Source organism: Mustela nigripes, chromosome 7, assembly GCF_022355385.1.
Source record: "Mustela nigripes isolate SB6536 chromosome 7, MUSNIG.SB6536, whole genome shotgun sequence".
NCBI classification, from domain to species: Eukaryota; Metazoa; Chordata; class Mammalia; order Carnivora; family Mustelidae; genus Mustela; species Mustela nigripes.
Genome location: NC_081563.1, coordinates 53,349,416 through 53,376,216, shown reverse-complemented (window position 1 = coordinate 53,376,216; position 26,801 = coordinate 53,349,416). Strand labels below are relative to the sequence as shown.

Here is a 26,801-nt window from a genome sequence, read left to right as displayed (position 1 = left end):
TGGATGTGCAGTCTTCAACCCCATCCCAACCCTGGGAGCCAGGAATCAGCTCCAAAGCCAATGAGATTGAGTTGGGAGCCCTCAGAACCCCAGCCCACAGGCCACAGGACCTGCAGGAGACTGATTCTCTCCTGGACCACAGAGACCAGCCTAGACATTTCCCTGGATACAGAACACATCCTTCCTGGGACCTGACACAGAGCCTTTGCCCAGAGGGGATTTGTTGAATGTTTTCCAGAATTACCTGAGTGAATGAATGACTAATACTGACAATGAGTCAGGAGCCTTCAAAACTGGATACTTCTGGGTTAAGAAAACCCCTCATCAGCCTCTTTCTTCTTGCCCTGAGACCTCACCTCACCCCACCAGGGGAAGCCATGCAGACCTTCTCTCCCTCCCCGTTCAGAGTGTCCCAATCATTAAGATGGCATGACTTTTTTCCATTTGGGCCTGAGTTAGGTCTTCCCCACACTTCATTGCCACTTTCCTCTTTGTCACTGTGCCCTGTGCAAAGCACATATGGAGCGCCCTAACCCAGATCAACCTATGTGAAATTGCCTGAGGACAGGAACTGCTAGAATGCCCCCATAACCACACACACACACACACACACACACACACACACACACACACTCACTCACTCTGAAGAAGCATAAACTGGGCAAAAATGTAGGAATTTAATTTCACCAAATCATTTTTTAAATTATGGGATTTCCCAGTGTCTCAAAAGAAAATTACAACTCCCAGACAAGCATCTATAAGTAAAAAACATAAAGATACTGGCAGCAAGCCCACTGTGGGTGGGAAATCACCAGCAAGGGGAACTCTGCTCCCCTCTGAGTTCTAGAATTGTTCCAGAGCCAGTGTTCCTGCTCTTGCAACCAACTGTACTGTAAGTTGTGTAAGATGCTGTTGAAAGAGCACAGGGCTGAAAGTCAGGAACCTCACGTTCCAAGCCCACAACTGCTCTAAGTAGCTGTGTGACCTTAAATGAGCTCCTTTGCATCTCTGGGATGTCCTGTTTCCACCTGTTAAATGGAAGATGGGCTTTAGATCTTCTGTCTTGGATTGCCACTATATTCATAGTGCCTGGCCCAGCACAACCTAGGAAGGGCTTAATATGTACAAATGATAAGAAATGGTCCAATGTGATTTTTTTTAAAAGATTTACTTATTTAGGGGCACCTGGGTGGCTCAGTGGGTTAAGCCTCTGCCTTCGGCTCAGGTCATGATCTCAGGGTCCTGGGATCGAGCCCCACGTCGGGCTCTCTGCTCAGCGGGAAGCCTGCTTCCCGCCCCCCTGCCTGCCTCTGCCTGCTTGTGATCTCTCTCTCTCAAACAAATAAATAAAATTTTTACAGAAAAAAAAGATTTACTTATTTATTTGAAAGAGAGAAAGAGCATGAGCAGGGGGAGAGGCTGAGAGAGAGAGAGAAGCAGACTCCATGTTGGGTATGGAGCCGGATGCGGGGCTTGATCTCACAGCCATGAGATCATGACCTTAGCTGAAAGCAAGAATCAGAGACTTAACCAACTAAGGCACCAAGGAGCCCTGTCCAACATGATTTTTGAGAGCTATAACCCCCAAACCTGGCTTAAGATACCACTTCCCAACAAGTTCATCAGGGAAGTTGGATAAAATGCATCTTAGGAAGGTAACAAGATGTTGCGGTTTTCTCTTTTTCCATAGCCAATGTTTAGTCCATGGGGTGAAAAGGAGAGAAGTAGGAGTAACTCTGAGGGGATAGTGAAGGGACTGATGGGCCAGAACCACTGAGGGGGAGACTTGCTTGTGTCAGTGTGAGCTACCCCATTCCAGGCTGCCTTGGACCTGCCTCTACGTAATGAGCCTGCATGTGCATCCCTGCCCTTGGGTGGTGATGACAGCAGCGAGTATCTGCCCAGTGAATGGATGTAAACCCGACATCATCGCTCCCACCCCAGCCCAAGAGGGAAGCACACTGGCGCACTCTCAGACCGCCTTTGCATGAACACAACTAGCCAGGTGCCTATCCTCAGCCACTGGAGAGGGGAGCACAGGGGCACCTGGGTGGCTCAGTCAGTTAAGCATCTGCCTTCGGCTCAGGTCATGATCCTAGGGTCAGGGTCCTGGGATTGAGCCCCACATTGGGCTCCCTGCTCAGTGGGGAGTCTGCTTCTCCCTCTGCCTCTCCCCCAACCCCTCTGTCTCTCATGAATGAATAAATAAAATCTTTAAAAGGAAAAAAAAAAAAAAAGGAAGGCAGGAAGGAGGACAGCCCTCTGCAGGGTCAGCATGCAGCCAGGGTCCCGGAGCTTACGGCCAGGTAGCAACCCACCCCCAGAGAACTCTAGAGAGGGGGCTCCCATGCTCCCCCCAACACTGTATCCGTCTCTGCAGGCCCCGGGGAGACATGAGTACCTGGGAGTTGCTTCAGGGAAGGTTTCCTAGACTGGTTCTGAGGAAGATCACACAATCTTCCCAGAACATTTGTCTTCCAGTTCCCTCTGCCTCCCTGAGGCGACACAACCCAGTGGGCTAGAAAACTCAGCTTCAGAATCAAGCCAGCTCTGTCCCATACCTACCATCTTGCTGTGGGAAAGCTACTTGGCCTCTGTTTCCTCTTTCATACAATGACAACAGTAGGATCAACCCAACAAACAGTTACATGGATTAAATGAGATAATGCAGAGAGAGCGCTGAGGCCAAGCCCAGAGCTAGCTCCCATTTACCATGATGATTACACAGAGCAACAAAAGAAATGATCATAGATCAGACCAACCACAGGCCTCAGGAAAAATCTGTTGGCAATGCTGCTACAGGGGTCATGTTCAGGTCACGTGATAGTGACTACAAAAGACCAACAAGGTCAAAATAAAAGAAAAGCTCAGCCTTTCTCAGGAAGTACTGACTGTAGGACGGTGAGGGTCCAGGGTTGCTCTAGAGGGTATGAAACCAGCCCCTCACTGCACAGTGGAGAAAACAGCCTCGGAGACAATGCATGACATGCCGGAGGACACAAGTTTGTGACAGTATTTGGGCAAGAGGACATATTTTCCAATTTCTTCTTGGTGTGGCCAGATTATTTTCTCAGATATTAATTTGTGTTTAGATGGTTGTGGTTTTCCTTTGCCTTCTCATTCCAAGAAGGCCTGGGATCTGTCCTCTTGGAGTCTCAGGACTAGACAGAAGCCACCCCTGGGCCCTTCTCCCCTTTGCATCTGTTTTCCTGAGCCTGAGCTACTTGCAGACTCAGAGGAGTGTTCTAAAGGCCACGCTGGGAGGGAAAAAGTGAAAGGGGAGAGGAAGAGGGATCTTGGGAAGTGGGAAGAGGAGCCAGACTAGTGCTCTGCACCTTCAGAGAGCAGTGGGCCTCAGCGGTGGGGAGGCATGGCCCTGGGGACGAAGGCCTCAAGCAAGGCCTGAGCAAGCAAGCAGAGTCTGAGTCTCACAGGGTACCAGGGCCCATGAGAGAGAGCACAGCCTACAGAAGTGCCCCTTTTCTGGGAAGCACCAAAAGCCTCCTGGTTTCTGGGGTGACTCTTATTAAGAGGGGGCCTATAATGACAGCAATAAATTTCCTCCCCATCAGGTAAGATGTGAGTCCAGGGTTGGAACTGAATTGATCTCAGGAGCTTTTTTTGCCCCCTTGGGATGGTGGATTGAGGCTTGCACTATCCACATAAGGCACTCCTCAGTACGCTTCAGGACAGCATCTCCTAGGACTGTACTGTACCCACCTGTCCAGTGCTTTTCAAAGTGCTTTGCAATAGTCCGTTTAGTCCCTGAGATCCTGACCACTAACCAGATGAGAAAAAGAGAGCCCAGAAAATGGGCCAGATCTGCTTAAGTTCGCACAGGTAGCAAGAGAACCAGGATGAAACCGCCATTCTGCGGACTCCTGGACAGTGCTGTTTAGGACGTGTCACTGCCTGCCCTGGACCACTCTGGACACAGCTGGCCTTGGGTCACCAGCAGAGCTTGCTCCCTCAGAGAGCACCCAGGTTCCACAGCCCTGGGCAGGCCCCTGCAGGAAAAACAAGGCCGTCAGGAAACATCTGGCAGGCCTCCCTTCCTGGGTGACACTGCCTCGGTGACTCTGCAGGATCCCGTGATGGCTTTCTGGATGTTCATCTGACATTGGCTCTATGTCAGCTTGAATGGAAGCTAAAGGCTTAGATGTTGACAAAAGCCCCTACCGATGATTGGGAAATAAAAAACAAGTACAAGTAGTTACCAAACAGATGAAAAAAGTCTGTAAAGCCACTTGCCATTCAGAAATGCTCACTAACTTAAAAAATGGTCAGGAGACACGAACAGACGTTTCTCCAAAGAAAACAAACAGACAGCCAACAGACGCACGAAAAGACGCTCACCATCACGCATCACTGGGGGAATGCACCTCAAATCTACAATGAGATATTACCTCAGAATGGCTAAAATAAAAAATTTCTTAATAACAACTGCTGGGGGGCGCCTGGGTGGCTCAGTGGGTTAAGCCTCTGCCTTCCGCTCGGGTCATGATCTCAGGGTCCTGGGATCGAGTCCCATATCGGGCTCTCTGCTCAGCAGGGAGCCTGCTTCCCTCTCTCTCTGCCTGCCTCTCCATCTACTTGTGATTTCTCTCTGTCAAATAAATAAATAAAATCTTAAAAAAAAAAAAATGTCAGCATCAAGGAAGGTCCTGCTACTACCTCTCAGTTTCTGTGGAAGGGAGGACCCTACCTTTCCCTGGGGCTGCCTTTCCCCAAGTAGTAAAACTACCTGCTGCCATGAAGATAGGAGAAAATTTACATTAAAAAAAAAAAAAAAAAAATAACAACTGCTGGTCAGGATGTGGGAAAAAAGGAGCCCTCGTGCACTGTCAGTGGGAATGCAAATCAGTACAACTGTAGAAAATAGTATGGATGTTCCTTAAGAAGCTAAACATAAAAGTACCCTGTGATCCCGCAGTCAGCCTGCTTGGGTATTTACCTCAAAAATACAGAAACACTAATTCAAAAGGATACATGGATATGTGCCTACAAACCCCTACGTTTATAAGCAGCATCTCTGCAACGGCCAAAGTATGGAAGCAGCTAGGGCATCCGCGGATGGAGAAATGGATATATGGCAGGGGCCGCGTATGCAACGGAACCCTACTGAGCCGCCCCAAAGAACGAGATCTTGCCGCATGCAGCAACATGGATGGCGCTGGAGAATATCACGCTACATGGAGTCAGTCAGAGAAAGACAAATATCATATGATGTCACTCATTCGGAATTTAAGAAAGAAAACAAATGAAAAAAGAGACAAACCAACAGCTGGAGAACAAACTGAGGAAAGACGGGTGGGGGATGGGTGAACTAGGTGACAGGGGCAGAGAGCGCACTTGTGACAGGCACCGGGGGATGTGCAGAATTGTGGAATCACCGTACTGCACCCCCGAAACTAATATTACACTGTATGTTAACTATACCAGAATTCACATTTTTAAATTTTTTTAATTAAAAAGAGAAAAAAAATCTAGAAAGAATAATATTTTAAAAGACTGACAAACATTGTTTCCAAAACTGTATGTTTATTTCTATAACTGGCATCATACACTTAAAGGTCCTCATTTACAAAGTGGTTTTAAAACTCTCCTGCATAGGGGCACCTGGGTGGCTTAGTGGGTTAAAGCCTCTGCCTTCAGCTCAGGTCATGATCCCAGCCAGGGTCCTGGGACAGAGCCCTGCATCGTCTCTGCCTGCCTCTCTGCCTACTTGTGATCTCTGTCTGTCAAATAAATAAAATAAAAAAAAAATAAAACCACAAAACTCTCCTGCATATATTCTCTAATAACATATCCATATACTTTAAAAAAAGGAAAAATAAATGTCCAATAAACTGATGTTATTGCTGTTGCTATAATACCTATTAGGTTGACAAAGTCTTTCCCCTATACTATTTCTTTAAAAGATTTTATTTTATTTGAAAGAGTGATAGAGAGCATGAGAAGGGAGATGGTCAGAGGGAGAAAGAGACTCCCCATGGAGCTGGGAGCCCAATGTAGGACTTACTCCTGGGACTCTGGGATCATGACCTGAGCCAAAGGCAATCACCCAACCAACTGAGCCACCCAGGTGCCCTCCCCTATACTATTGACGGGAATATAAATTGACACAACTTTCCTAAACACATACACACACACACACACACACACACACACACACACACACAACCCCAAAGATTTAAAAATATTCACACACTTAAATACAACATGCTGTCTTGGACTGAATCCTGGAATGGATAAAGGACATTAGTAAGAGCACTAATAAAAGCCAAATATAGTCTGGGGCTTAGTTAATAGTAATGTACCAAAGTTAATTTATTAATTTTGATGAATATACTCTGGTTAGGTAAGATATTCATGTTAGAGGGAGCTGTGTGAAGGCTACATGGGAACTCTCTGCACTATCTTCACAACTTTTTATAAATCTAAAATTATTTCAAAGCAAAAGGTTTATTATTTTTTTTTTAAGATTTTATTTATTTATCCGTCAAAGAGAGAGAGAGGGAGAGAGAGCGAGCACAGGCAGGCAGAGTGGCAGGCAGAGGCAGAGGGAGAAGCAGGCTCCCTGCCGAGCAAGGAGCCCGATGTAGGACTCAATCCCAGGACGCTGGGATCACAACCTGAGCTGAACGCAGCCGCTTAACCAACTGAACCACCCAGGCATCCCAAAAGGTTTATTTTTTAGATGTTCACATTCTTTTACCCAAAAATCTCATTTCTAAGATTTTATCTCAAACTTTTCAGAGATATATGGAGCTCCTGTCTGGCTCAATCAGTAGAACATGCAACTCATTTTTTAAAAACATTTATTCATTTAAGGAGAGAATGCGAGCAGAGGAGGGGCAGAGGGAGAAGGAGAGAATCTCAAGGAACTCCCAGCTCGAGCACAGAGACTGATGTGAGGCTGATCCCAACACTCAGAGACCATGACCTGAGCTGGAACCAAGAGTTGGACGTTGAACCTACGGAGCCACCCAGGCACCTTGATCTTGGGGTCATAAGTTCAAGCCTCACGTTGGGCATAGATCTTACCTAAAAATATATATTTAAAAACAACAAAAACACCTAGCAGACTAAAACAAAACAAAACAAAAAACGAATCCCCAGCATATTAAAAAAACTTATCAGAGAGGTAGATGGACATTTACATACAAAGATACTGAACCACCTGTGATAATCACAAAAATGTAGAAATTATCTACATGTCCAAGAATAGCCAGTTAATTAAGTAAGTTATAATGCATCAGATGATGACAGAATGTGGTCAGAAATAATATTATAATATTTGTTGACATGGCAAATGCTTACAATAGAAGGTAAAGTGAAAGAATTAAGATACAAACTATATATTTTTTAAACTCAATACAATTTTTAAGTGATGTACGTAAACAAGACAAGAAATACACTGATATGTTAAAGGTAGTTCTTTTTTTAAAGATTTTTATTTATTTATTTGAGAGAGACACAGTGAGAGAGAACATGAGCGAGGAGAAGGTCAGAGAGAGAAGCAGACTCCCCTTGGAGCTGGGAGCCGGATGCGGGACTCGATCCCGGGACTCTGGGATCATGACCTGAGCCGAAGGCAGTTGTCCAACCAACTGAGCCACCCAGGCGTCCCTGTATATATTGTAAATTTTCTACAATGAACTTTTGTTTATAATCAGGGAAAAAAGACATCAAAAATTCCCAACCATGGCAGTTCCTCAAAAACTTAAACAGAATTACCATATGACCCAACAATTCCACTCCTAGGATACACTCAAGGAAACTAAAAATGAAACAAAACAAAAAACCCCTGAGAACATATGCCCACAATAACATTTGTACATGAATATCCATATTATTTATAATAGCCTGTACATGAATATCCATAGAAATATTATTTATAATAGCCAAAAACTAGAACCCCTTCACACATCCAGCAGGATAAACAAAATGTGGCATATCCACACAATGGAATATTACTCAGCAGGAAACAGGAATGGAGCATAGACACAAGCTACAATGTAGATAACATTATGTTAAGTGAAAGACACCAGACGCAAAGGGCATTTATTACAGGATTTCATTCCTATGAAACGTTCAGAATAAGCAGGTCCACAGAGACAGAGAGTACAGTCCACTAGTGGTTGCTGGATGCTGGGGGACGGGGATCAACTGCTCATGGGTCCAAGGTTTCTTGTTGGGGCAATGAAAATGTTCTTCAATTAGTGACAATGGTTACACAACCTTGCAAATGCACTAAAAACTATTCAATTATACACTTTAAAGGCTAAATTTTGTGATTTCTGGATTATTATATCTCAAAAAAAGGAAAAGGAAAAAATTCCCCTGTGTGGATGCCACATTTCACTGCTTCTGACAGTTTTCTTTCACAAAATCCTTTTCCGTACTTTCAAGTGATGCTCAGGCTGCCCCCCAAGCCAGGCCCATGTAGGCAGACACCTAGGTGGCCGTTCGTTTCTGTGACAAACAGACTTCTGAGAAGGTGACTGTGACTATGAATCTCTCCCCATTGGTTCCTTCCATCCTCATTAGCTCATTCATCTGTCTACCCTTTCTTCCCTCCCTCCCTCTAGCACTAAAACTATACTATCCACGGGGCCCCCACAATAAGGAGCTAATCCTTAGAGCTACCCTTTGAAACTGACACTCTGTCCTTTTAAATCTCCCCTATAAAATACAAGTTTTCTGGGATTTTGAATTTACCACCTCTATGGGAATAACTGATCTAACATACAGCAGGCTGATAAGACAAGAGATAGAGAAGCTTTAATAGGGGCAGAAGGATGGGGCAGGCTCACAGCAGGCAATAAGTTCCTAGAATGGACAAGCCTTGGCAGGGTATGAGGGCACTGGAGCTAGGAATCTTCTAGGAGGCAAATATTCTGACTGGGCAGCACTGAGAAGGTGGGCCTCTCTCCCTTTTGGGCCTGAGGTGGTCATCACAAAATCTTCCACCTCCCAAGTGCCACCCTCAGGCTTAGAGGCCTTTTAGACACCTCAAATGGATGACATTGTTGCAGTAGAATATGGGGCACGGAAAAAGGGGAGAGGAGGAATTTAGAAAGGACTGGCAAAGTGGGGAGTTGGTCCCTCCTCCAGCCCTATGGAGGGCTCCGTACTGAAGGACGCTCAGCAACTGTCAGTACTCGGGTTTTCCATTAGTCTCAGTTGAGCCTTCTCATTCTACTGGAAACCCAAGGTCTCCCAGCAGCCTTCCTAAGAACACATTTCCTGCAGGACTGGGCCAAGGGTAAAGTAAAAAGAAGAGTCAGTATTGAAAAAGTATAAGTAGGAAAAAGCTAACGAAAAATTTAAAACTGGCCTGAGGTTCTTTTCTGTAGGGTGTACAGAACTTTGTAAAGAGCAGGTAAGGATTTGGGTCTGGGACCCTTGGAGAGGGTGAGGGAGGAGGCTGGAGGCCCTGGAGCAGGGGAGCCCTTTGAGTAAAGATGCCACACTCCTGCTCAAGGCAGAGCGGGCCCCGGCTGGGCAGAGTATGTTGAAATGGAAAACTGATGGAGGAATTAAAAGAAAACAGGGAAGGTGAGCAGTAGTTACATCGTTTTGCACTTGAGGGTTCACCTGGCAGGCCTACAGGAGCACCAGGATGGGGGAGAGGGGAGTCTCCTGTGTGATGGTCAACAGTTCTGCCTGTCTAGCAATCTCCCCCCCCCATTCTTCTGGATACAGCACCTCACTTTTCTGAGAGAGAACTCCATCTCCCTCAATCCCCAGTGGGACTGTCTGGACAGGATCCAGACCAGCCAGTGAGACTCTGTCTCGATCACACAAAGAGGTTGGCATGGCTTCTACCTAATGGCAGCCTTCTTTTTCTTGAAAACCCAGGTCCAAGTTTTCTGGTCTTCCTGAAGCTTCAGAGCTGACCCTTTCTTCAAGGCTACCAGCTAGAAGTCTTCCAATAAATGACCTTTTCTTGGCTTATGTTAGCTGGACCCTCAGTGAGAAAACATGAGAAACATGATGCCAGGCACCTGGGTGGCTCGGTCAGTTAAGCGTCTGTCTTCAGTTCAGGTCCCGATCTCAGGGTTCTTGCACCAAGCAGCGGGGTGTCTGTGTCTCCCTCCACGGCCCCTCTCGCTGCTCACGCATGCACACTCTCTCTTTCTTTTTCTCTGTCAAATAAATAAAAAATATTCTATTCCTCTGAACCTCCTGACTCTTGATCTTTGCCCTGGATGTACTTTTCCTTTCATGTAGAAATAAATAAATAATCTCTCTCAATCTTTCCCCCTCTCCTCTCCCCATACACCTACACCTACACACACACACACACACACACACACACCTGGTTAAACTCCAATGGCTTCTCACTGCTCTTGGGATAAAATCCCAAATCCTTCCTCTAGGCCTGCCGCATCTGGTCCCTGGGCCCTCCCTGGGCTGGCTCAGCCATTCCCACCCCTTCTCCCACTGCCTCTTGCTCTGGGCCTTCTGCACCTCGTGGTCTTTGCCCATGCTGCCTCCTCTTTTGAGAAGGCTTTTCACCTGCAGGCTGCAACTGAACCATTACTTCCTCACAGAATCCTTCTCCCCCTAGTCTAAACCAAGTACCCCTGTCACCCTTTTCCATAGGACATAGGACCCTGTTATTTCCCATCACACTGTTCACCTCACTTTCAATAACCATCTGTTTCTATGTTTCTTTACTTCATACCAGCTCCCTACACAGGGGTGATGGTTTCTCAGGTTTCATTGACCCGAATTCCCCAGAGCCCAGTATACATCCTGACAAGCATTTGTTTTCTAAATATTGAAAAGACACCCCTTTGCCTGTAGGATGAAAATCTAAGCTCTTGACACAAAGACCTTTTCACATCTGAGCTTGGCCAAGCTCAAGTTGGCCATCCCTACCCCTGACCTCCTTAGGAACCTTGGACTCAGGATGCCTGAGTGGCTCAGTCAGTTAAGGGTCTGCCTTCGGTTCTGGTCATGAGCACGGGGTCCTGGGATTGAGTCCCACATTGGGCTCCTTGCTCAGCATGGAGCCTGCTTCTCCCTCTGCCTGCCATTCCCCCTGCTTGTGCACGCTCTCTCTCTCACAAATAAATAAACTCTTACCAAAAAAAACAAACAAACAAACAAAAAAAAACCAACCCTGGACTCCAGCCAGACCAGATTACTTGCCATTTTTTTTTTTAAACACAATTTGCCCTTCCTCGTCTTCATACTTTCCTGTAAGTTTTTGTCTTGGTAGAGAGTAGTAGCAAATCCCTATTCAACCTTAAGGCTCATTTTGGCTCCTTCTTGGACTCCTCCAGGCAGCATTCCCAGCTCTCCTCTCCCCTCCCTTCCCACATTATTCTGTCCCCTTATTGTTCTCCTACCTCTCTTCTCCCATTAACTCCTGAGTGCACCTTCTCCTCTTCAACTCATGTGCCTACTACACGTCCTAGAACACAGAAGGACCTCAAAGGAAAGATCTTTCAGTGGAATGGTTTCTGCTCAATAAAGGAAAAACATTCCAATATTCCAGCAGACCCCCAAGCAGCATGTGCTCCCTTGTAAGGCAGTAAACCTCCCCGGCATAGGGAATTCTTTAAGCAGAGGCTGTATACCCTATCCAACAGTGTTTTTCAAATTCTTTGTGATCCATTATAAACATCCATAAATATCACACTAAAAACAAAAGTTTCACAAAATGATATTTGCTCTTTCTTCCATGGGGTATCCGTGGTATTTTTTTGTATTTCATTTTTTAAAATTCCTGGTTTTAACCCTTAAAAATGGGGTTTCCGGAGCCAGAAATGAGTCAAGACCAACAGTCTGAAAGCCTCCCACACATGTTAAGAGTCTCAGATCTCCACAGTGCCACCATTTCCTCTTTGACATCAGTGGGCACTTCCAGGTAACCTACCCGATCAAAAGGGTGATTCTCCTAGAGCAGAGCAGGGACTGGAGGGGAAGGTTCTGTTGAGTGGTTAACAGGTAGGAGGTTTCCTGGACACAGCTGCCCAGAGACCAAGGCCTCTCACTCATTCAACCCCACAAATATTTATTGAGTACCTACTATGTGTGAGGCACTGTCCCTGTCTCAGGAGATATAGCCATGAACAAGAGATTAAAAATGTCTGCCCTGATGGCAAGGATGTGGAGAAATTGGAACCCTCATCCATTGCTGGTAGGAATATAAGTGCATCCTTTATGGAAAATGGTTTGATAGTTCTTCAAAAGGTTAAACATATGAGGTGCCTGGGTGGCATAGTTGGTTGAGCAGTTGAGCATCTGACTCTTGGTTTTGGCTCAGGTTGTGATCTCAGGGTCATGGGATGGAGTCCTGCATCAGGCTCCTTGTTCAGCATGGAGTCTACTTAAGACTCTCTCTCCCTGCATGGGGTGCCAGGGTGATTCAGTCAGTTAAGCATCTGTTCTTCAGCTCAGGTCATGATCCCAGGGTCCTGGAATCAAGCCCCTCATCAGGCTCCCTGCTCAATGGGAAGTCTGCTTCTCCCTCCACCTCTCCCCACCACTCCTGCTCACTCTTTCTCTCAAATATATAAAATCTCTAAAATTAAAAAAAGAAAACTCTCCCTCTCCCTCTGCCCCTCCTCCCCAGTTCCACTCTCTCTCCCTCTCTCCCTCTTAAAAAAATAAATAAGGTTAAACATTGAATAATCCCATGATCCAGCAATTCCACTTCTGGGTATATACCCCAAAGAATCATAAGCAGAGACAAGAACACATAACAAGGTTCATAACAGGATTATTCAAAACAGCCACTAAGTGGAAGCAACTCAAATGTCCATTAGCAGATGAGTGTATAAACAAACGTGGGATATATATACAATGGAATATTATTTCACCTTAAAAAGAAAGGAAATTTGGACACACGTTACCACATAAATAAACCTTGAAGACATTATGCTACGTAATATAAGCCACCCACAAAAAGACCGTTATTGTTTGATGCCACTTATGATGTACCTAAAATAGGCAAATTTACAGAGGCAGAGTAGAATTATAGTTGCCAGAATCTGGAGGGAGAGAGGGTGAGGTGTTACTGTTTGGTGGGTAGAGAGATTCAGTTTGGGATGATGAAAAAGGTTTGGAGATGGATGGTAGTGATGGTTGCAAAATAATATGAATATACTTAATGCCAATAAACCATACACTCAAAAATGGTTAAAATGGTAAATTTTATGTCATATATATATATTCCTAATTTTTTTTAAACCTGGTGCTTGGAACTTACGCTCTAGAGGCACAGCTGGGGAGAAGAGCTCGTTAATAGAGTAGCATTACTTCTCCCCACCTCAGAACAGGAGCCGTAAATTATATCTGGGTCCTGGAGAATCTGGGTGGAATAGTAGGAACGGGTCAGGAAACGGGAGGCATGCACAGGTTTCCCCACAACCTCCTCACACAGAATAGTTCCCTTTGTATCTGTGTTCAATTTTAAGCATGTTCAGAGGAAATTCTGTTGGGAAAAAAGAGCCATTGCATAGATTCATCAGTTGGAACAAATAGATCTGGTGGGGGATAATGATGATGGGGACAGCTCTGCATGTGTGGGGGACAGGCGGTATATAGGAAACTGTGTACCACCTTCTTAATTTGCTGTAAACCTAACACTGTTTCTAAAAAATTGTTTTTAGGGGGTGCCTGGTTGGCTCAGTGGGTTAAGCCTCTGCCTTTGGCTCAGGTCATGATCTCAGGGTCCTGGGATCAAGTACCGCACGGGGCTCTCTGCTCAACAGGGCCCCACATGGGACTCTGTTCAACAAGAAGCCTGCTTTCCCCCCCCTCTCTCGGCCTGCCTCTCTGCCTGCTTGTGATTTCTCTCTGTCTCTCAAATAAATAAACAAAATCTTTTTTTTTTTTTAATTGTTTTTAGGGGAGGAAAAGGCCACCACTACCTAAAAACATGTTTTTCAACTACTGCCTTCCTTCTCCAAAATGACCACTGGTTGAGAGAACCTTTCATGAAGAGTGAGCTAGCAAGGAACAGTCTGCAGGAGGGATCCCCTAGACACACTGCAGGCAGGTTCTGGCTCTGTGAGGGGTGGGGGCCCCATGAGCAGATCCAGGGATCCAGTCCTGGAATGGTAGGACTCTCAGAGCCTCTCTAGCCCTTCCCCTGGGCTGAGGTGGTCAGTTATTGGAGCTCTGGCTCCATCTCTTCCCAAGGGCACATTTCTCAGCTGAGTCTCTTCTGGTCTAGACCAGGGTGGGGTATAGAAATGGCATCCTCCCCCCCACCCCCCAATTTTGGCCTTGGAAACCTTGGTTCCAAGTCCAGGCTCTGCCCTTTATAAGACACTTAAGGTCCCACCCTGTTTATTTAGCTGTAAAATGGGGATGGCCTGACACCACCCATCTCCCAGGATATGATGTGTCAGGACACCACCAGACAACGCCCAGCACAGGGCCAGGCACAGACGAGACACACACAGGGAACTTTAGTGTTTGGGCCCTGACACTCAGGAATGGTGTCGTGGGCCCCAGTTGTGGGGCGGGCCCTGCACCCTTGAACCTGCCAGGCCAGCCTGGCCAGTCCTAGCACTCGTTCGGGGTGCATTTCTTGCACAGCCACCCCCAGAACAAATAGCCAGAGAGAGAGCACTAGACTGACAAAGACAGCAGCCTTCAGATGCTTAAAAATGCTTTAGAGCCAAGTCACGGTTTCAGGAGCTGGTTTCCAGGGAAGGAAGCCTCTGCCTGCCTCCCCCAGGAGCCTCCCCTGAGGGGCCACACCCTGCACTGCCCTGAACTCATCCCTATTCGTGGCACAAATCACTTGCCTGCGATTTCTTTTTTTTTTTTTTTAATTTTATTATTTTTTTTTAATCTTTTTTTTTTTTTAAAGATTTTATTTATTTATTTGATAGAGAGAGATCACAAGTAGACAGAGAGGCAGGCAGAGAGAGAGGAAGGGAAGCAGGTTCCCTGCTGAGCAGAGAGCCCGACGTGGGACTCGATCCCAGGACCCTGAGATCATGACCTGAGCCGAAGGCAGCAGCTTAACCCACTGAGCCACCCAGGCGCCCCAATTGCCTGCGATTTCTTGAGGACAGGTGGACCTTGCCCCAGGCTGGGGTTGAGGGAGGTCCACTAACATCTCTACTACTGGGTACTTAATTTCCCTTCCTGTGGTCCCTCCACCCCACCTCCACCTCCGGCCATTTGAGGACTATTCTCAAAGGAGACAGAACTCGAAACAAATGGAAATAGGGCAATTTTTCTCTCTTACATTAACACTCTGTGCCTCTCCCTAACAGAGGGCCTGTTTTTGCCTTGTTCATCCCCCTACTCATACAGACGTCAATAAGGAAGGAGACAAGCAACCTTTGTGCTGGACACGCTTCCTCTACAATCACCGCTAATTCTGGACTTTGGTACTTCTGGATACACACAAGGTATGACATACACGTGAAAAACCAGTAGGTTCATTAAAAATCTAAGCTCATCTGTCTTCTTTTGCTGCTGCTCACCCTTCTCCCTATAAAAATCATTTTTACTTCATCATCAGAATCTAATTTCCAAACTAGTAAGAATTGGGTGCTTTTTCTCTACCCCTCACATTATACTTCTACTGAAAAAAATAAAGAATTTTATTACATAGTTTCTTAGAACCACCACTTAACCAAACCCTACTCTACTTCTGGCCTTGGGGACATATCAGTGAATGGCTCGGCAAACCTCTGAAATCTTTCCAAAGACTTTTGAGATTGTTATCTTAGTTTATTATTATTATTCTCCCCCATTAGAAAAAATGTTTCATCGTTTTGTAATCAAACAGCATTTGCAAATATCAACACAAGGATGTGTAATGTATTATGCATGCATACTATATAATCATCTATTGTTAAGACAGAATCCTCCTGGTGGTGTAACACATCTCCAGTCCCACTGCCTTCCACTTAACATCCCTTTCTCAGATGGTGTGGAAGGCGTGGAATAAATCATCTTTGTCTCAGAAATACTTAGCTTCTCTTTTTGCTCACTGATAGGAACACCCCTGCAGTCCTCCGGGATGATTCACAGAAGCAGATCTGGGAGAGATCTTGAGGGGACAAGAGAGCCTTGAGGGGACAGGCCACCAGAGAAACAGATATCGGGCCCTGCCCCAGTGACTGGCCAATGCAGGGTGAAGAGGGGGAAATTGGTCCTCGCCACCTCCCCCCCGCTACTCCCTAAAAACTCACTCCTGGCCAAAGCCTGGTGGCTTTGTCCTGCCTTCTGGTCATAGATCACCCCACCCAGGCCTGCCATCCCCAGGGAGTGTCCATCTCAGAGTCTCCTCTCTGCATCTATCTTTAGGGCATCAGGGAGCCACTAACAGCAAGCTTTCAGGTGAGAAAGTATTTATGCACAAATTCACTCTGACGAACAACAGAATCCAACAGAAATGGAAGGATTTTAGGCTGTGAGGCTGGGTGTGGAGGACCTGCCTTGTGAACCTGAGATCACAGCATGCCTCAAACCCATGAGGAATCAGAATCAGCTCAACTGCATCAAATTTATCCAGATTCACTGAGGTTCCAACAAAATACCTTCTCTAAAAATGGGAGCTTCAGGCACGTGGGTGGCTCAGTCGGCCTTCAGCTGAGTGGAGGATCCTGGGATCGAGCTCAGAGGGAAGCTTGCTTCTTCCCCTGCCTGCCACTCCCCCTGCTTGTGCTTTCTCAATCAAATAAATAAATAAATAAATAGATGAAGCCTACTAAATTGCCAAATAGTACTTTAATCACTTTAAACGGAAATCTTGCTGAAATTTGGCCCACAATTTCCTAAAGCCTTAAAAACTATCCTTTTTTGCAGCACCTATATGGCTCAGTCAATTATGCATCTGCCTTCGGCTCAAGTAATGATCCCAGGGTCCTGGGATTGAGTCCCCTGTTGCATCAGGCTCCCTGTTCAAGCAGGGAGCCTATCTCTCCCCCTCCCTCTGCTTGTGCTCACTCTCTATCTCTCTCTCTGTTGAGTGAATGAATAAAATCTTTAAAAAACAAAACAAAAAAAAAACTATCCTTTTCCAGGGTGCCTGCATGGCTCAGTCAGTTAAGTGTCTGACTTTGGCTCAGGTCATGATCTCAGGGCCCAGCTTCAGGCCCCATGGGCTCTGAGCTCAGCGAGGAGTTGGCTTCTCCCTCTCCCTCCCAAGCCTGCCCTGTGCTCATGCTCTTTAATAAGTAAAATCTTTAAAAAACAAACAAAAAGCTATCGTTTTCTCACTGAAGTGGTCATCATTATGAGCATTCCCTATGGAACTAGACAATAATGTGATTATGTTTCCTTATTGTTGCTCTGTTCTTCCCCCATGGCCTTCACTTTCCTGTCATCTACACATCAGTGTCTAAAAACAACCTGCCAGCCCCACCCTTCCAGGTTGTTTCTTTTCTTCCATAGTGGTTGGGAAATCAGACAGCGACTCTTGTTAGAACAGTGAGCTAAACACAATTTTTAAAAAAAGAAGAAGAAAGAACAGTGTGCTAAGCGTTACCAGATCTGAGACCCTCAGAAAGCTAAAACACTGGGTTGAGATGCAAAGATTTTGATGTAGTTATTGCCACGGATCCTGTTTTCAATAACTTCCAGTTCAGGGCTAAAGTCCAAAGAGACGTTTCTATTACTGTGATGCTGCACGCAGAGCTCTGTGTTTTGCCCTTCTTCTGTTTGTTATTTAGAGCCTTGCCGGTGAGCGGCCTTGAGGGGCCCCACTCAGCCTGGGAACTTCACCTCCACACGGAGTTTCAGCAAGAAGGATGAAATGTACTGGGATACTGACACTGAGCTGGCATCCTTCAGGTTTCTGGAGCCCTTTACAGACTTCAGCCTCCTGTCACAGCACCGCGACGGCATCTGTGACCATGGCCACTTGACAGTATGACCAACTGGCCCCTGAAAGGAGACGCAGAGCCACACCAGGCAGACTGCCACCAGGGGCACACAATTGCCGGTGCCATTGTGGGGCAGCTCAGCCAGGAACCCGGAGGGGGAGGTCTAGATGATGCCACGGGGCCTGTGTTTTCAGCTGTTCTGAGCAATGAGCTCACACTGCATTTTTCACCCCATGGGCTGTGACCCATTACTAGGTTATGAAATCAGTTCAGTGGGTCACAACCAGCAAATTTCTTTAAAAAAATAAGTAGAACAGAAAATATCCAAGTGCATCACATACAGCGAGGATGTTATTTTTATAAAACTTTTGCTTCAGTTTTATATATCTGCATGTAGGTGTGTGGTGGTTGGGACACAAGATGGATTTCTCACAGGGAGTGGTGGTCAAGGAAGTCTGAAATGCGGTCCTCTAACACACATCCATCCCGCAGCTACACCTTCCTCAGACCCAGCCCTGCCACCTCCCCACCTCAATGAGAAGTCCAAAGGAATCTGTTCAAGGTCCTAAAACTGGCCTCACCTGAAGGCACAGGCGTAAGGGAAGCCTTTTTGGGGGAAGTAGGGCTTGCTGTGGCCAGAGCGGGAACAGGGAGGGGGCAGCAAGGGCAGAAGGAAAGGCATGGGCAATCTACTATGGTAAGAAGGAGTGGGGCGAACACAGGGCTGAGAAAGGCCTGTGGGGGATAGCTATGGACACCTGCACTCCTGGGGAGGGAAACTGAGGGGCTGAGGCTAGAGGAGTGGGAGTTCCTGACTTGATTCCAAAGACCTATTTTCAAAATTACCTTTGGGGGACACTAGAGGGTGGGAGAGTCAAGTGGGGTGGTGCCCAGCCTAGTGCCCCTATCTCTCAGTGAGAGGGCCTGCTTTTCTTTTGTCAATTTAAATTTAACTTTTAATTAATTAAAATGAAAAATTCAGTTCCCCAGTTATACTGGCCACTTTTCAAACTCTCAATAGCCACATAGGGCTCATGGCCATCATGTTGTATAGCACAGAGCATTTCCACCAGTGTAGCAAGGTCTACTGGACACGGGTATTCTATTAGCAATAATCGCGCCTCGGATAAACCTCATTGGCTACGATACTGCCACTGCGCAAAGCTGGACATGGGTATTCTAGAATGAGCAAATGATTAATTCATTCCAGGACTGCCTTCCCTCAGGAATCCGACGACTTCCATTATTTCTTTTACCCCTGTAGTTCTTTTTTTTTTTTTTAAGCTTTTATTTATTTATTTGACAGAGAGAGATCACAAGCAGGCAGAGAGGCAGGCAGAGAGAGAGGAGGAAGCAGGCTCCCTGCTGAGCAGAGAGCCCAATGCGGGGCTTGATCCCAGGACCCTGAGATCATGACCTGAGCCGAAGGCAGTGGCTTAACCCACTGAGCCACCCAGGTGCCCCTACCCCTGTAGTTCTAAATGCATATGTCTCTAGGAGAGGTACTGGAATGACCTAAATTTTTACCAAAGAGTAACTGGTTGATATTAATGGCCTGAAGAAAGCCAGAGCCTTCGAACCCATCCACCGTAGACTGGGAATGTGTGACAGCATGTGGGATGAAGGGATGTCAGAAGACGCTGCCCTAGCCGTACGTGTGGTCTGAGGGTACTGAAGATAAGGATAAGCTCCTCTATCAGGGCATGTGGAAAACTTTGAGAACTCTGAGGAAGTCACCCACAGTTATTATTCTTCTTCAAGTGAGAGTTTATTCCCAAAAAGTCCTCAGCAAGGGGGTTATTAAACAGGAAACAAGCACTTCTCTATTTCTAGGGAGGCAGTAAGAAAGAATGGACACAGGCCTTCCCAGAGGTGGATGCCTATGAACTTGGACATCTTCTGCTCTTAACATTTGCTCTGTGACTAGGTCCATGGCTCTATCTCCTTCAACCCAATGACTCCCTGAAAAATACCATCAGCCCAGGCCTAGAGCCCCAAATACTAACTTGTTATTTCTACCAGGATCCTCCAACGGCAATCCCAAGGAGAACTGTAACACTCTCTGGCCCTCCGTCCCCCTCCCCTATTTCCTGTATTCTGGTTTCTGGCTCATCCTCCACCTGCTCACTCCATCATCCAGGTCAGCACCCTATGAGTCACCACTGACTCCTCCCCTTCCTTCCTTGCTCCCCACCCAAGGTCACCACATCTTGGCCACCTCTCCACTCTGCCATGAATCTGCCCAGCTCTGACCCCTCCAGCCCTCACAATCACAGGAGCCACCCACTGGTCTTTCTGCTTCCCGTCAGGCCACCTCCAGCCCAGTGCTTCTTAATCACAGATAAGCAACAGAATACCTTGGAGAGGTGTTTAAAATATAGATTCTGACTCAATAGATCCAGCCAGGTTGAGCACGTGTATTTTGCAAAAGTGCCCCAGGTGATTCTGATGTGTACCCTTCATTAAGAATCACTGCCACCAAAAAAAAAAAAAAAAAGGAATCACTGCCACCTCCTCCTCCTCCTCATTATTAATAACAACAAAAACAACAATTAACATTTTTTGTGCACTTACATGTACCGCCTCGTGTAATCTTCATGACAATCTTGTGAAGTAGGAGCTATCATCTACTCCGATTTTACAGGTGCTGAAACTGAGGCACAGAAGTCCCATGGCTAGTGAGAGTAGGACCAGAACATAACCCACCACTTCTTACCATTCTGCTCTCTACACCACTGTATAGACCTGACTTGAAGTGTGGTTCCCTTCTTAATACCCTTTAAAGACAGTTCTAGGAAAAGATGCGGAGGGGTACTTGGATAGCTGAGTCAGTTAAGCATCTGACTCTTGATTTCTATTCAGGTTATGATGTCAGGGTTGTAATCAAAGGGCTTGAGCTCCCGCTCAGTGGGGAGTCTTCTTGAGATTCTCTCTCTCCCTCTTCCCCTCCCCCCTTCTCCTGCACGCTCTCTAAAATAAATAAATAAATCTTAAAAAAAAAAAAAAAAGGAGAGGCACCTGGGTGGCTCAGTCCCTTAAGTGTCTGCCTTCAGCTCAGGTCATGATCTTGGGGTCCTGGGTTCAAGCCCCACATCAGGCTACCTGCTTAAGGGGGGAGCCTGTTTCTCCCCCTGCTCCTGTTTTCTCTCACTCTCAAATAAATAAATAAAATCTTTAAAAATAAAAAATATATTTTTTTAAAGATAGGAGCTTAGGGACACACTCGTGATTTCCCTCTCCATCTAATCTCCCACCGCAGCTTCTTAACTCTACAAGAAATATTTTGATCATGGTGGTAGTTATAGAGTATACACATTACAAATATTCGCTGAGATGTACGCTTAGGATGTGTAGCTTTCTTGTATGTTCATTCCTCCTCAGTAAAAAGGATTCTGGAAATAGTCACTTAAAAAGAAAGAGAAAAAGAAGAAAGGAAGGAAGGAAAGAGAAAGAAAGAGAGAGAGAGAGAGAGAGAAAGCAGGAAAGGAAAGGAAGAAAGAGGGAGAGAGGGAGAGAAAGAAAAGAGGAAGGAGGGACAGTAAGAAAGGAAGGGAAGGAAGGAAAAGAAAGGGAGGAACGAGGGAAGGATGGAAGACAAGGAAGGAAGGAAGGGAGGAAGGAAGAAAAGGGAAGGGAAGGGAAGGGAAGGGAAGGGAAGGGAAGGAAAGAAAAGAAAGAAGGAGGGAGGGAGGGAGGGAAAGAGGGAGGGAAGGGAGGAAGGAAAAGGGGAGTGAGGGAGGGAGAGAAGGAAGGAGGAAAGCGAGGGCCAAGCAAACATGAAATAAGTAAAAACATGCATGCTCAGAAGAAATTAGGAAGAAGCCATTACAATGCTGGTGATTATGAAGAATTCTTTCTGGAATAACACATTTAAAAACAGATTAATAAAAAATCCCCAGAGCTAACCCACAGGAAACCCTTAGAGAAGACCAGGATTGAAGAGGGCACTGCCTGGAGGCAGGGTCCCCCGCAAGATGGACAGGTAGACCCCGGTATAGGATGGTGAGACTAGAGCGGGGAGCACACGGCTAGGCATACAGCAGCCACAGCAGCAGAGACACAAGAGCTCTGAAGGTCCATAGGGCTGTCTTTGGGTCAGACTATGGAATGTCCCACATGGAGGTCAATGGGAGGGAGGGGCTTCTTCCTTAAAGAGCCCGGTGATTTCTGCATCCTGAAGAAAGTCCAGCCCCATCAAATCCAACTCCAAATCCGAATGTTTGCTGCTTATGAATATAAAGGGCTCCACTGGGATGACCCATGTTTCCAGCTCCACTGTGTAGTCCAAAGGAGGAGGACTTAGCACACTGATTTTAAGTCTATCTTAAAAGAACAAAGAAAATTCTGAGAAAAACAGTGTGATGATGTATACCTCACACTAGCATCTATTAAGCTATATTAAAGAAAAGGTGATCAAAATAGAAGGTACTGGTGGGCGCCTGGGTGGCTCAGTGGGTTAAGCCGCTGCCTTCGGCTCAGGTTATGATCTCAGGGTCCTGGGATTGAGTCCCACATCGGGCTCTCTGCTCAGCAGGGAGCCTGCTTCCTTCTCTCTCTCTCTGCCTGCCTCTCAGTGTACTTGTAATTTCTCTCTGTCAAATAAATAAATAAAATCTTTAAAAAAAAAAAAAAAAAAGAAGGTACTGGTGTATGAACAGATCAATTCACTGGAACAGACCAGAGTCCTAAAGCAGACCCAGGTATGTGTGGAAATGTACTGTAAGATGTAGTCAGTATTTCAGATCAGGAGGCTAAGGATAGATATTTTAATCATTGCTGACTAGGAAAAAGAAGTTAAACTCTCAACTCTCAGAATTTACCAAAATGTTACAAATTCCATATAGGTTAAGAATTAAATGTAATTTTTTTCCTTTTTTACTTATAAATGTAACTTGTTAAAAAGAAACCATTTAAGTATTGAGAATTCATATGAATATATAATTCTGCAGCAGAAAAAAAATTTTTTCTAAGCCTGACACAAAGACAGAAGCATAGGTTCTGCCTAGAGATCCAAATACCAATGAGTTCTCTCCACCAGGAACCTCCATCAACAATCCCAAGATGGATTATAACAATCTCCACCCCTGCTCCCCACCCCAACGTTTCCATGTATTTCTGAGTCTGGCTCATCCTCTACCTGCTTACTCTGCCATCCAGATGAGTACCTTTGAATCACCCCAGACTCTTCCTGCTCCCTCCTCATTCCCCCCTCCCAAGGTTACCATTTCTTAGCCACCTCTCATTCTGCCCTGAACCTGTGCAGCTTGATCCTCACCAGCCTGGCCCCAACTGAAGGCCTCATCCTACCACCCTGTTACCAGCTCAAGGACTGCCATGGGCCTCTCTACTTCTAGTCACAGCCACCTCCAGTCCAATGGCTTGGAAATCTATAAAGACCACCTTGACTGCATGGACATTTTAGGTTAATAAATTCTTAAATATGCAAATGACAATCTAGGATAAACGGTTGTTATATAAGAAAGGCTAAGAGTTAATATCTTGAATATATATCAAGTTCTCCTTTAAATCAAAAAGACAGGGGCGCCTGGGTGGCTCAGTGGGTTAAGCTGCTGCCTTCGGCTCAGGTCATGATCTCAGGGTCCTGGGATCGAGTCCCGAATCGGGCTCTCTGCTCAGCAGGGAGCCTGCTTCCTCCTCTCTCTCTCTCTCTGCCTGCCTCTCTGCCTACTTGTGATCTCTCTCTGTCAAATAAATAAATAAAATCTTTAAATAAAAAAAAAAAGACAAAAAAAGAATAAGCCACACTGAATAATAATAAAACACCACACAAATGAAATGAAAAAAATATATACCAATAGAAAACTAAATAAAGCACATAATCAATCCTTCAAGAGAGAATTACCAATGACTAATTGGCCTGTAAAAAAAAAAGAGTCCCGGGGCGCCTGGGTGCCTCAGTGGGTTAAGCCGCTGCCTTCAGCTCAGGTCATGATCTCAGGGTCCTGGGATCGAGTCCCACATCGGGCTCTCTGCTCAGCAGGGAGCCTGCTTCCTTCTCTCTCTCTCTGCCTGCCTCTCAGTGTACTTGTAATTTCTCTCTGTCAAATAAATAGATAAAATCTTTAAAAAAAAAAAAAAGAGTCCCACTAATAAAATAATAATTTTTTAAAAAGAAAAGCAAAATAAGGCAGCAACAATAAATTACTATTTTTACTTATCAAATTTGCAATTAAAAAAAAGTAGGGGCACCTGGCTGGCTCAGTCATTAAACCTCTGCCTTCGGCTCAGGCCATGATCCTAAAGTCCTAGGATCAAGCCCTGTGTCAGGCTCCCTGCTCAGTGGGGAGTCTGCTTCTCCCTTTCCCACTCCCACTCCTTGTGTTCCCTCTCGCTGTCTTTCTCTCTCTGTCAAATAAATAAATAAAATATTAAAAAAAAAAAAAAGTAGTATTCCCTAATATTGGGAAAGCTGCAGGCAAAGAGATGCTCTCATAAGACTGGGGGTAAGCGCCTAAGTTGATCTGTCCTCTCTGGAAGGCAACTGGGCAATATAAAATGAACCCATTGAAAGTGTGCATATTTTTTGATCTACCAATTGTACTTCAAGACTGTATTCTAAGAATAAAAATAAGGATGTACACAAAGTCAAATTTTATAGAAGCCTTACTGTTAGTAACCCAAGGGGCAATAATAAGGGATTAGTTAAATCATGGTAGATATACAGTGAAATCTACAGAGCCGTAAGAAGTGTGTTTATTGTCAAAGAAAACTGTTTACAATGTATTGCTAAATACAAAAAGCAAGTCACGGAACCATATGTATGAGACAAACCCAGTTATGTAACAAAATACATGTGTGTACACATCCACATATGTGCACAGATAAAAGATCTTTAGGCATGTAATCAAAATAATAACACATACCACTGACTAGTATTAATAGTATGACTTCTTACTTCCTTCTTTGTTCTTTGTGTTTCCCACTTTTAAAAGAACCATGGTGGTGTGATATAGACCTCCTTCCCTACCATCTGCCTGGAGGGAGTCCCTGTCCAGAATTCCCATTTGACTCTGAACATCTACATGCCTTACACATGATATATGTGGTATTTCTTATGCTTCTGTTTAACTTTTCAAACTTAATCTTGTCTCTTCAATTCTCTAGACCATGGGTAAGGGTCTCACAGTGCCTACAGGTTCTTGGCAAATGGCCCATGAAAGACCATGTCACCTCTGTGCCCGTGACCCTGTGGGCTGCCTGAGCACAGACTGGTTGGCTCCACAGGTGTGGCATTCAAGCTCAGCTGCAGGCCAGGCTTGAGGCTGCATGTTGTGGGCCACCTGTCAATTTCGTCCCATTGAAGATGCTTATTGTTGCTGCTCATTATTGTTGAGTGACAAGGCTGTTTGTTTAAAGCACAGGTTACTGCCCCCACACCCAGAGGCAAAGCCAATCCTATGGCATCCTATAATTAAGGAACCAATGAGTATTTCCTCTGGCTTTGATCCAACTGATCCCCTCCCACTTCTTCCGCCACCCTCCCCCCATTTACAGCTTCCCATCTTGGCTACTGGAGGCCTCCTTTGGAAGAGCAGCCCCTTCATCAAAACTATGGGCCTAATCAGAGTAGTCCTATGTCCCTGGTGTCCCAAGCTTGACTCACCAGCTCCTCCTTGTCCTCCTGTGTGATCAGGTCTGCTCTCATATTTAAGCGAATCTGCCACCCAAGCAGTTCAGCCTATAGAATGAAAGAGCCCTAGGAGACCACTGTAGGAAGGACGTAGGATTTCTTATGCAAATCCACTAAGTTAATTTTCATGGTTGTCCATAATCTCTGTAATCAGTACTCACTTTGGTGAGGGAAGGAAAAAAATACAAAAGCCATCAGAAATGGGAGAGTCAGAATCTGGGAGTAAAGACCAGTCCTGCTTGTTTTCCCTCCTTGTATAGCTATGTACAATCCCCGGTGCTCCCAAGGTTCTAGAAGTAGCAAAGAAGGCAGGGAGGTCCTGCTGTGCTTACCATGAGCATGTACAGAGGGTATCTGGAGACTGAGCCTAGACTGCCACCATGGGAACCTTGGACTAGGTACTTTACAGCTCCATGACTCGGCTTCCCCATCTGCAAGATGAGATGATAATAGTGGAACCTGCCTCACAGACCTGTAAGGATTAAATGAGTTAATGAAGATAAAGCACTTAGAACAGTTGCAAGCTACAAGAGAACAAGACATAAACGTGCTTGGCACTGTTAACAGAAGGAGGAGCTACATGGTGACAGTCATGTTGGGAACTGTCTAGCCTCTGTAGCCAATGGTTTCTCAGCCTCAACACTAGTAACATTTTGGGCTGGTAACTCTTCCTTGTGAGCAGCTGTTCTGCACACTGAAGGATGTTTAGCAGTAGCCCTGGCCTCTCTCTACCCACTGTATACCAGTAGTACCCCACTAACCCTCCCACATACCAATTTGTGATAACCAAAAATAGCTCCAAACATTGCTAAATGTCCCCTGCTAGTGGTATTGGGACAAAATTGCCCCCTTTCAGACCACTGATACAGTCCTATAAAAGCCACTGTCACAGGGGCACCCAGCAGACTCAATAGAGCACCGACTCTTCTTTTTTAGAGGGGACAGGAAAAGGGAGAGAAAGAATCTTAAGCAGGCTCCATGCCCAGCACGGACGGAGTCTGATGCAGGGCTCAATCTTGCAACTCTGAAATCATGACCTGGGCCAAAATCAAGAGTCAGACGCTCAACCTACTGAGCCACCCAGGTGCCCCTAAAGCACGTGACTCTTGATCTCGAGGTCATGAGTTCAAGCCCCACGTTAGGTATAGAATTTACTTTTAAAAAGGTAGTGGTGGGGGCGCCTGGGTGGCTCAGTGGGTTAAGCCGCTGCCTTCAGCTCAGGTCATGATCCCAGGGTCCTGGGATCGAGCCCCACATCGGGCTCTCTGCTCCGCGGAGAGCCTGCTTCCTCCTCTCTCTCTCTTTGCCTGCCTCTCTGCCTACTTGTGATC

General features: G+C 45.8%; 1 long non-coding RNA gene and 1 pseudogene across 24 annotated transcripts in view; both read right to left on the bottom strand.

Annotated features, from left to right (window-relative positions):
- The window catches only part of LOC132021478 (uncharacterized), a 113,584-nt gene that overhangs the window by 12,650 nt on the left and 74,133 nt on the right, over window positions 1-26,801 (bottom strand). For 21 of the 24 annotated variants that reach the window (XR_009405339.1, XR_009405340.1, XR_009405330.1 and 18 more), the window contains one exon: window positions 25,803-25,942. This is a non-coding gene — a long non-coding RNA (uncharacterized LOC132021478). Of the gene's footprint in view, window positions 1-10,013; window positions 10,155-20,393; window positions 20,473-25,802; window positions 25,943-26,801 lie in introns of all 24 variants that reach the window. The other 3 variants (XR_009405341.1, XR_009405344.1, XR_009405346.1) reach the window with 3 other exon arrangements.
- On the bottom strand, window positions 18,776-18,985 carry LOC132022853 (U4 spliceosomal RNA; annotated as a pseudogene).